Source organism: Ambystoma mexicanum, chromosome 12, assembly GCF_040938575.1.
Source record: "Ambystoma mexicanum isolate Mex_15411 chromosome 12, UKY_AmexF1_1, whole genome shotgun sequence".
NCBI lineage: Eukaryota > Metazoa > Chordata > Amphibia > Caudata > Ambystomatidae > Ambystoma > Ambystoma mexicanum.
The window spans coordinates 124,275,961-124,288,655 of record NC_090936.1 but is presented as its reverse complement, the minus strand read 5'-3'; positions in this window follow the sequence as shown (position 1 = coordinate 124,288,655).

The following is a 12,695-nucleotide window of genomic DNA, read 5'->3' as shown; positions in this document are numbered from 1 at the left end:
GGCGTAGAAGGAGGAGGATTCCCATGGCAAGCCCGAGAGCCACCCCAGTCCTGGACGTGCGGGCAACTAGGTTACGTGTCCTGCACATGTAGGAGTAGAGGCATGCAACAAAGGTGGGATAAACAAGGGCAACAGGTTTACCGGGGCAGATACAATGGATACTATACGCAAGACATCACAGACAGGCCAACAACAAATTCTGTCACAACAAAGCATATATCCACCACAGACACAACACCAAAAACGCCACAAACACAACAAATACAAACACAACCAGCACCACCACAACAACAACAAATGGCTGCACCAGTGGCCAAACACACAACACACACAAACAGCAGAGAAACTGACACAGCTACAGGACAACTCAGCACAACCCATGGACACAATGGCAGAGGTACCAACAACTAGAATGGGCGGGGTAACTATAGTGGGGCACAGCCCTTACACAGGAAACTGACAATCACTATACCTGTAATAGGACAGCCCACAGACGAACTTGTTGTGTCCCATCCTATCAGTAACACCTAACCCTGCGGAGGAACCTTGAATAAAGGTGGCGATAGGTGACAAAATCTCCTTTCTTGTTTACACTGGGGCCACTAGGTCATGCATACGGGAGGGAATGTACTCGTTGTCAGGCGATGCCATGAACACTGAAGGGTTTTATGGGGCTCAAGAAGTGGTTCCCTTTACTGATAACATCTCCTTATCAATAGGAGATCATGATTTATCTTTGCCTTTACTTTACTCTAAACAAGCACCAGTAAACATACTGGGTCGCGACATAATGAGCAGACTGACCATGACAATATCCTTCAAAGACAAAGGCATAGTGTGTTCCACACCAGGCATTCACATGCTCAAGGCCAGACACATACTACAGGCATATTGCGGATAAAGTGTACAGAGGGGGGAGCCGGTTGATCCCGAAATGTTTCAATACAGGACAGACATGGCACTTGCATGGCTACCAGGAATAGCAGGGAAGGTTTGGAGAAGGCCAGGTGAGTACCTCGTTAGGCCAGAGACACCAGCAGACGAAAAGAAGGGAGCATTCATATCAATTGATATAGAGGGAATTGTGGCAAGAGAAGACTGGGTTGCAGTGCACGCCCTAGATGACAAGGATAAGGCATGGAGGGTGATAATCGGAAGGGTGTCGACTAACTCAGGTGTCAGATGAGGAGCTATTTTCACAAGAGAAAGGAAAAAGCGAGATGATGATGGGAATGACTGTATATTTCTGGCTATGCATAACCTATAGAGAGGTGGCCCAGAAAATAACACACAGAAAGCACCCCTCCCAGTACCGCCTCCTTTCTGCGAGGAAGATCTAGTGAAGGTACCCAACATTCTATGGACAACAAAGTCCCTATGACGTATGATGCATAAAAAGCATAGGGGGGAGTAACAATTAAGCTGAAGAAAGGGCCGATTTTACCCAGAGTTAGACATACCCCCTGATGAAAGAAGCAGATGAAGGCATTCATGAGACAATCAGCGCCCTCATACACAGAGGTATCCTAGTACCATCAGAATCCCCATGTAACACTGCTGTGTACCCAGTCCGCAAGGCAAATGGGGGGGTTGTGGCATTTTATCCAGGATTTACGACCCCTCAACCACATTGTAGAGGCAGAATACCCCATAGCGGCTAACCCTGCCACGATATTCTGTGGCATCCCAGCTGAGGCGGCATGGTTCACCATTATCGACCGCAAGAATGCCTTTTTTTCAATATCGTTACACCCAGACTCACAGGATTTGACAAGCTTCACGTGCCACAATCAAAAATGGAAACACACTAGATTACCCCAAGGATATTGTGAATCACTGTCCGTCTTTAACAGAATGATCCAGATGGACTTAGGCAATATTGAAACAGAGAGCACAATCATACCGTACATAGATGACATTCTCATTTGCAGCACCACAGAGGAAGAGTGCCGGAAGGACTCAGTACACATGCTCATTGTCTGAGCTGAAAAGGGGTACAAGGTGGATAAGGCAAAATTACAATATTGTCAGAAGGAGGTACTATACATTGGTCAGCTGATATCTCAAAGCAGCAGCCACATAGTACCAAACAGAGCACAGGTAATACTTGACACACCTCAACCAAAAACGATACGGGAACTGCAGCAGTTCCTCGCCTGTGCAACTATTGTAGGGCATGGGTTTTTGACTACAGCACCTACACATGTCCTCTACTTACCACCCTTAAGGAAGCACAAAAAGGATGGACACAGCTGGGTTGGACAAGGGATATGACTGATGCCTTCCATGAGCTGAAGGAGGCAATCTCTACAGCCCCGGTTTTAGGGACACCAGATTACAAAAAGGATTTTTTTTAATATTCTCACACTCTGATGGGGTGGTCATGAAGGCAGTTCGCACACAAAAAAACTAGCATGGGCCACAAACCAATTGCTTACTTCAGTGGACATTGGATCCAGTAATGACAGGACACTTCCCTTGTGAACAACATTTGGCTGCTGCAGCCTTCACTGTAGAAAAAGAATCATCAATAACTATGGGATGCTCCACCATACTTTATGTGGAACATGCCCTCTTCACGATCCTGCACAAGCTAAAAAGCACACTGACGACACAGAGGGCAAGAGGATATGAAATACTACTGTCACGACCAGAATTAAAAATAGTGAGGTGCAAAAATGTAAACCCAGCCCACTTCTTGGCAGAAGAATATGAAAAAGGGGAATATGCCCATGATTGCATAAATGCTATTTAAGTATATAGAGCAACACAGAAGGTAGAGGAAGATGCACTTGAGGGTGGAGGTGCTATTTTTTGATGGCTCATTGACAATTGATCAGGGCGATGGGTTCAGGAGAACAGGCGCGGCAGTGGTTAGGTTAGCAGAAGATTGGACGAGCAAGGTAGTAAGAAGTGTTTGACTACCCCCCCAATATTCAGCACAGGCAGCAGAAGAAGTGGCCCAGATATTGGCCCTCAGGGAATATGAAGGAAAAAGGGTAAAAATATACTCCGAAAGTGCCTACGTAACATCAACAGTACAATCCGGCTTTGCAAGATGGTTAAGAAGGGGATTCAGAAGAGCGGATGGGACACCTGTACAGCATGCACTACTGTTGGGTAAGTTAATAGAGGCTGTTACATACCCAATGGAACTCGCATTAGTAAAGTGGCAAGCACACACTAATGGAGACGATCCAATATCGAAAGGGAACGAAGCAGCAGACTGGCATGCAAAACATGCCCCATATTTTAGGGAAATGTGGGACCTCAAAAGAAAAACAAAAAGAAAAGGGAGGGGTGAGACAAATGCTGATGAAGGAGGGATACAACCTCCTACTAGAAACTCAGATTATGGAACTGCAGGCAGCAGCACCAATGGGTGAGAAAAAGTTATGCATCAAAAGAGGATGTTCAATGTCTCCCACTGACGCCCTATGGTGACAAAACACTGGAAAAGTAGTCATGCCACTGGCTCCATTGAAAATAACACTGGTACAATTACATTATCCAACACACACAGGGAAGGAGGTCATTGCAGCACGCATTGGAGAATCATGGGTTTGCCCTGACCTAAATGCGCAGGTCACAAACTTCATCAGCAATTGCCTGATGTGCCAGAAGTTCACTGCTGGACACACACTAAGAGTAATACCAGGAACAATCCCCAGACCAGAAGGACAATTTGTAGACCTCCATACTGACTACGTAGGCATGATTAATGTGTGTCAAGGCCACCAATATATGATTGTGGTAGTGTGCCCCTTTTCAAGGTGGGTGGAGACGGGACCATGCTCCCATGATGATTCCCTCAGAGCAGCAAGATTCCTGGTATGAGAAGTATTCCCAAGATGTGGTTTCCCGTGAGGTCCTGCGGTCTGACAATGGAGCTCACTTCGCAAATTAACTGTTTCAGAACATAACAGCCCTATTAGGGATCAAGCTCAAGTTTGCATGTGCATATCACCAGCAAGCTAATGGCATCTGTGAATGCCTCAATGAGTTTGTCCTTTTGTACCCCTGAGAGGTACATTGGCAGGAATAATTCATCAGCTACATGACGGGTTCAACTGCCAATCGTGGCACACAGCCTGGAACATTAACAGGGTAGTTCTGACAAGTGGGATGTCCAACCCTGGCAACTGAAAAATGTGCACCCACAAGTTTAGATATGAATGAATGGTGTCAGTTAAGTCTCTTGGGTGAAAACCAAATGGATGTAGTACTAAATCAACAAACAGAATTGCCTGCATAAACATAACACTTTCCCAGTTTTTGAATACCCTGAAAGGCATAACGATCTTTGAGAAAGATGGTGTGGAAAACAAATTATTCAGTATTAGGCCAGTAGCATATAAGACTGGGAACTAAAAACAATCTCATAAGGGTGATAACCAGCATATTCTGTAGAAACATAAAAGTGACTGTTGAAGATGTTCGAATGATGCGAGTGATGTAGTTTGTAAAGAAAATGTTAAAGAAAGTATTTTCCATTTTCTAACTGGTGTAGAATTTGGATTTGTATAAGAAATGTAATAAAACAGTTGTAATAAACTGAATTACAATAAAGAATATTAAAATAAAATGTGCGGTTTTGATGGTGCAGATGTAGGGGGCATATTGGTTGCATGCTCAACTTTAGCAATGCTGTTCATGCTGGCATTAGCCAATACTTTAATAGACAAGGGGGTTATGTCTCACGGAACAGCCAAAGATATAATATATAAATAATAGATTCCCATTAGTAAATAAGAGGGTGAACTTGGTCAGGAAACAGACAATTATATATGTTCAAATTTGATTAATATCATTCCCATAATTCCATAAAATGCAACCAAATGTTTATTCTATAATTCATCTGAACATCAGGATACAAAAAACATTCCGATTTCATATTACACTGGTAAAACATCACCACAAGCAAAAAGAAAAAAATGTGCAAATGAGCTTCTTGATAGATACCATCATACTACATTAGAAGAAAAAGCTTCCCATACTTATTTAATTTTTCATGTGGGGCTTAAATATAATCCTCTAAAGGTATCTAATAAAGTGCTAAGCAAAAAACAGAAAGTGCTAAGAATCAAAGTGACAATACTTTCTCATATGGATGATGTAGCGCCAAGTGCCCACACTACCAACAAGCTTGCTTCTGCTGACTTCCTTTTTGCAAATACCAAAAACTGAAAAGGTGTGCCTTGTGTACAGTGATGTAGTCTCACATTGCGGAATCCGGTGGGTCAGCATCTTTGCTTGAGCTCTGTCTTCAGTGTGTGGGCTTGCCTTTGGCTTGTGGAGTGCATGATTGTGATTGTGGAATGTTCCTCTACAGATGCCATGAACTGTGGCAGGATTGATTCCCACTACTGCTGGATGACTGGCAAGCATTGAATATGTGGTACATTTTGGAAATGTACTTTCACCTTCAAGCCCTCCATTAGTTCATTTTATGTTATTTATTTATTGGTAATGTGGGTGTGTACTTCACTAAGTGTCTCCCCATCTAAGCTTATACTGAAATATTTATTCTAACTACTCCAAATCTACATTTAACCTAAATCTGAGGTACAGGCTTCCATTGGCCTAATGTTGCGACACAAACCCAATGTCACTACATTTACAGATTAAGACAATGCACTAGACCACTTGCGCCAAACCTTGCAAAGTAAATACAATGACAACTCAGCTGTTTAAGCAATTATTCTTTTTACTAATATTCCAATGGTTTGCCAACACATGTTTCGACCTTCACAACCTGGTCGTCTTCATTGCCAATGGAAAAATCCACATATTTGCAAAGTGAGGTTATAAAATGTTACACAAACATATAATGGTGTTTGTTCATATCAGCATCATAAGTATTCAAAAAATATTGCATAATCATAAACAGACCCATAACACATTAGTACAAATTGAAAAAACGTAACCACAGGACATAATTACAAACGCCAAATACAGTTATAGTAAATTAAAAGACATATGAACCAGAATGCTGAATCACACGTAGGTTGAGGTAAGGGAAACAAACAGTTACAGCTTAATTATTCCTAAATCGAAATACCCACTTGTCTGATTAGTCAGCACCTTAACCTTACTGGCCCATCTTAATATCTAATATGTATTACACCACAGTTCCACCACAACAGGCATGTGACCACCACCAAAAAAGCCAATTCATGTGGACTTCCAAATACTATTCCCAGTGTCATCCCTACGTGGTAAATATTAGTATAATATTATCTACTCGCACCACATTACAAACACACTCATGACTATGTTAAGACCAGCAACGTACAACCCAAATGTTGGATCTGGTCTAATAACTACCTTAAATTTTCCCTTCTGAGTGAGTCAATGGAATGCAGTTGCTCCCCCTGATTATTTCAATCTTGAGTCCAGTCTCATCAGTGTAAGGTCTCTGCCAATATATATACTTAACCACTAGGTATCTTGCCATTCTAAAATAACATCTCAGTTAGCAATATGCTTATTAAATTGAAACCTCACATTACCTTAGGGCGAATGCCAAAGATACATTCTCCTCATATTAATCAATGCAATTGTAGGGAAATCCTGTTTCAAATTCTCCTAAAGGATCAAACTAAATCAACAAACAACCACAAAAAAGTTGTTATTGCTAAAGCTAAAAGTGTATCTTCGCCAAGGGAGACACCCATGTATTATTAAGGACAAGCCTTACCTGCCTAATGCACTTGAGGAGTGCAGTATTCTAGTTATAACATCAACAACCTTTCACTTCTAGGTCCTGTCCAGTATATCTAAAAATAACACACATCGCCAACTGGTTGGAATATTTAAACCTTCCAATGTATCTTTAGACAAAAAATTCAAATCATATTGATCCTCATTCACAGAAGGCCCATATGTACTTACATAATTATATATTTTATCTGGTCCAAATGGTCCCATTCACAGCGTACTGCGTTGCTATAAAGGCTGCCATCTTGTTTCTGCTCCAACTATATACTCATATCGTCACTGACATCATACTAATTTAAATAACCAAACAAACACTCCCGGTCGGTAGACGTGCTACAATATTTCCTGAGTATATATATTCAAGAATCCTGATGCGTTCACAAATAAGTATTGAAATATTAATCTTAACCCACTTAACAAGTTCTACAATTGAAGTAACCAATATTGCTCACCAATAAACAAAGGATCAATGTTCTTAATCCATTTAGCAAGTACCGTACGCAAGATAGCATTGCGCATTATCCAAATGAGACATCTATGATCTATATATATCCCCTAATCTGTAGCCATTCTAAACACTAGGTTAAGGCTAAACTGCCAAAAATGCAGAATTTACTCTACAACCACAAAAGGGTTTGTTGTTTAAGCCACTAGGCCACTAATCCAAATGCCAGCCCTTGCCGGCCATGAATCAAAATGTAAGGCAATCTGTTGCCATTCTAAAAACTATATTACGACTAAATTAACAAAAATAGTTTGCTCTACAACTACACAAAGGTTGTTGTTTAAATCATTAGGCTACTAATTCAAATGCCAGCCCTCGCTGGCCATAACTCAAAATGTAAGACAAACCATCGCCATCTCATCAATACAGAATTCATGCAAACCGAGTGGTATGCCCCAAAGGCGAATTGGGTAATTTGTTGGTGGCAACATGCTGTACTAATACTTGAAATATAGAAGCACCAATGCCTGTAAATAAATATAGATCTATGTTCACTGTTTATGGTCGTACACTTTGATTCACAAATGAAACTTTCAGGACTTCTGGGGAATCTAAATAACATCCTCACTGTTTTTCTTATACGCTCATGTCATTTTCATCGAAATGACATGCATCACATGAATTTGAGCACGACTGCTGTTGTGCACATTTCTTGGATATTCATGAAACAATCATCAAATTTACATACATAACATGAATAACATACTTTTGAGATTAAAAATAATACTCAAAGATATAGGGCCTGAATCACAGAAGCCTTTTATAATGGCACAATCCCATTGGATTGTAAATCTGTAAATCAGGCCCATAATCTCAGTTATTCTCTCGGTTATTGGTTTGTTCCACAAGCAAAACCAAACTATTCACTCTGAGCATAGCATATGTCAAACTGGAGCATTGAGCTCCCTAAAGTTGTTTCATATATAGGCTATCATATAATTATAATGTAATACCTTTCCACACCCGAGTCCACTCAATAATGTGCCTTCTAGACAGATATTGATGTTATCAACATTGTTATCAAACACATTTATTGTACATACAAAAGAATGCTTTAAATTACACAAGACAAACCCTTGAGACAAGCTGAGGCAAGAATAATTTGTAAACATAGAACGGTTCTGTGAGGATTCAATCCTGATCACAAAATGGGGCTATTTATATAAGATCATAAGCATAATATGGATGGATGTTGTCCATGGCCGTGTGTTTAAAGATCACTCTAAAGAAGCAGAACGAGCAGTCTAGTTTTCAAGGACCGGTGATTGGGCCAAAGCAAATTCACCAATCCCACCTCAGAGTTTGTGGGCAGGTCAAGCTGAAGTCTAAGCGCAGGAGAGACGTGAAAGTAAGAGAGACATCCCTTGAAGAGGAATAGCAAAAGCTGTGAAATACCCGGCGGAGCGTGGAAGAGACAGAAGGTGCAGCTGGAGAAAGGCAGCAGACTGTAGAAGTGCTACAGACAACGAGGGATGCTTGAAGACTACCGGAACCTCCTGAAGGAACACAAATGCCCAGGAATGGATGACACCACCGAGATGGAAGCAAACAGGCACGCGGGTTGCCTGAGAACTGTGAGAGGTCCAGGGGAGCAACAGGGCGAGCTAAGGAACTCGAAAGAGGAGGTCTGGGACCATGAAGCAAATGAGAGAGAGTTGTATACTTAATCAGGAGAGTGAACCAAGCAGATACAACATAACAGTGCAACCCACACCCATATGAGAAATCAAGATTGAAAGCGAAGATGGTCTGAGACCATGTGAGAGGGAAAGAGACAGTCCATGGGAGAGTACTTGCTTGGCAGGAAAGTGAACGAAGCTGCATAAAATATTGCGAGTCTCAAACCCACACAAACATGAGAGGCTGAGAAGAAGAGGGTGAAGATCCAGAGCACTAATAAAAGGAATCCTATGCTTGGTGGTGGAGTGTGGCAAGCAGATAGGATACAAGAATTGTGAAGCCAAGAAACAGTTCCTTGTGAGTTATCCAGTGATTGATTATTTATTATGCTCTTATACACAAGTGTTTTAAAGCGCAACCCTGCATGGGAGGGAGAGCCACAGGGAACACAAGACAAACAATCTCACGAGGCATGGTACATTCAGATGAAAGAGAAGAAGTCATCTAGGGGAAAGGAGCACAACACAAGCTTTGAAATCTTGTATTCTGGAACATTATTTTGAATCACTTTTATTACCAGCAAAACGAGGAACTGTTCTGTTGGTTAACAACACAACGAACACTGTATATTTTGAGAAGAGACTATGCTTGCACAGTTATCTTAGATTATTAGTATTAGGGCCAGAAGAAGGCTTTACAACAAGACAATGACAGACTTTTTAGTTTCTGACTTCCTGACAATTTCACTAGTTTCCTTTGAGGCCGGGAAACCCCACTCACCTTTAGGGATAGAGAGGCCTTTTTCCAACCCTCGTTTTTATAAATAAAAGTCTATATCCAAAAACATGCCACCACTGTGTCCGAGGTTTACTTCTGTGCCCCTACAGTATTTATGTATGTTTTCAAAAAGAGTCATGGCTTGCTATTACAAAGTTTTCTATCTGCTCATTTGGTTTCCTATAATGATAAGAAAGCTGATGTCAACATTTACTTTAAATAGTAAGCTTTAATATCACAGCGGTCACATTACAGTCATTGCGTGTACCAATATGATATGGAAGCCAACATGTGCCACGTGTTTTCTCACACGTCATCCTTTCAAGGATGCATAGAATACAAAATAAAACAAAAATACTTGAACAGTGCATTTGGAAACAGAGTATTTGGAAGCGGAGTAAGAAACAACCATTGATTTAAAGCAAAATGTATTCTAATCCAGCATCCATTGTTTGTCTAGAATATACTATTGTTTAGTGTTTCATAAGATCTCATATGCAGCATTAAACATTTCAACGCAATCGGCTTAAATATATTTTTCTGAAGGGGATTCATCTTTAACTAGACTTTTCTAGAAAGGATGAGTATGTAACAAAAGGAGGAGAGGGTATTGATGTTATATTGAATGAGTTTGCATAGATGCAATTCCTTTTTTCATTGTGTGTGCTTTAGAACTCGACGGATGAGATAGACTTCTATAAAATGTCCTTTAGTGTGAATATTAAAAAAATAATGATTACTCAACACTGTACATATTTGATAACTAATGTATTATTACATTCTAGTTTGCAATGTATTAAGTGTTTGTACATTCTAAGAGTAGAGTCCCATGTACATCTGTTAACATGACCATTTATTAGTAATATTTTGTGCCTTGCTGTATGTGAAAAACAGCGGGGGAGGAGGTGAAAAGCAAAGGAATGATTTGAGAAATTGAGAGTTTGAAGCTCATTATTATTACAAGACATTTCATATAAGATAAAGACATGTGGTTTGGTAGTCTACCTTCTCTGGCTAGATAAAGAACTCAAGAGTAGCTTTCGTTTTGAAAGAAATTGAGGAGGCATAGATTTACTATGCCTCAGTTTGGATATTCCAGCATTACTGTAAAACACATGAAAGGCTGGAGTCATGTACTGTTGACTTCTTTACTAGATCACAATACCAGAGGTCATAGGGAATATTATTCATTTACGGTTTAAATAGCTCTGAACGTATCTGCATTTTCTATATTGCTTTACGCGACCAATGAAAAAGACGCTGTGTGCAAGTCTTCACTCTGAACTGACCGTTCATAAGGACGCCCAAATAAGTAATTGGCATGATGGAAAGTAATGAATGGCTAACCGCTTTCCTGTACTGATGGGTGCCATGTCTGTGTACGAATATAGAAAAACAACCTGAAAATCCTGAACTGCGAATACAACTGAATGACATAAGCAGATTCAAAGAAAAACACAACGTATGGGTAATCTGAAAAAGGGAGAAAGAATTATTAGAATAACTTGATGTATTTCATACTATTTTAAACAACTCCATAACGCACACTATTTATGGTCATTAATGAATCGATGACTTTCATAGAGCTAGTAAATTGATTCTTGGCAGGCAATAAGGCTGGCAGATTAACCAATACCTCAGCATAATACTCATAGTTCTACGGTTGAAAGTCTGATCAATCATGAAATAGAAGCACTGGGAAATAAGTGGGACAGACCCTAGCACTGGACAGTAGCCAGAGGTAGAAAGCCCAACAGGAGATTTCAATGAGTACATTGACGCTTCCACGTGATTAGTAGTAAGAAAAGACAAGAGCTTTGTGGAGGCAGATGGTCGATCACATTTCATATTAATCTATTAAAGCTTCCTGACAAGATTAGCATCAGGTGGTTGCATTCCATGGGCAGGTCCTTACCTTGAGATTACCAACCACTGAAGCAAAATAGATTCAATCCCTCTGTGTGGTCAGTGTCCTGCCTTGAAAGCCATTGATCCGCTGAATGAAAGGTTGCAGTAGATTCATGAGAGTTCTTTCCAGAAGGAATGACTACTTTGGAAATACCTTCCAATAAGATAGTTCTTCTAAAGCAAGAGAAGGCTTTTTCAGATGGCATTTTAAGGGCACCAGTGTTAGTTTGAATGTCCTATCCTGTAACATTATATGAGTACCCTCATATGATGAGGTTTTGGAAACCAGGCACTGAGGGACCTGGAGTTAGCATCTCTGAAGAGCGACAAAGTGCTGCAGAAGTCTCCGGGACGGCAGTTGTCTATAACACTCATGCCTCCCTATCTATAGAGCAGCAGAGACAAAGGCTACCGGTGTTCAAGCACTGCGAGTCAGGAGACTCTTGCTGTTCCACGCTCGTTCCCCAGAGGGGGCGGAGACTGCTGCCAGTCACGTGCTCGTCACCTGACTCTCAGCCACCTTAAAGGGCAGCCACAGTCTGCCGAGCGGCGTGCTTCTGCTGCATTATTTGAACTTTTCCTGAAACGAACGTGCGTTTGTTTTGTCATTTCCTCACCAGCACTGCGAGTCAGGAGACTCTTGCTGTTCCACGCTCGTTCCCCAGAGGGGGCGGAGACTGCTGCCATTCACGTGCTCATCACGTGACTCTCAACCACCTTAAAGGGCAGCCACAGTCTGCCGAGCGGCGTGCTTCTGCTGCATTATTTGAACTTTTCCTGAAACGAACGTGCATTTGTTTTGTCATTTCCTCACCAGCACTGCGAGTCAGGAGACTCTTGCTGTTCCACGCTCGTTCCCCAGAGGGGGAGGAGACTGCTGCCAGTCACGTGCTCATCACGTGACTCTCAACCACCTTAAAGGGCAGCCACAGTCGGCCGAGCGGCGTGCTTCTGCTTCATTATTTGAACTTTTCCTGAAATGACGGTGCGTTTGTTTTGTCATTTCCTCACCAGCACTGCGAGTCAGGAGACTCTTGCTGTTCCACGCTCGTTCCCCAGAGGGGGCGGAGACTGCTGCCAGTCACGTGCTCATCACATGACTCTCAACCACCTTAAAGGGCAGCCACAATCTGCCGAGCGGCGTGCTTCTGCTTCATTTTTTGAA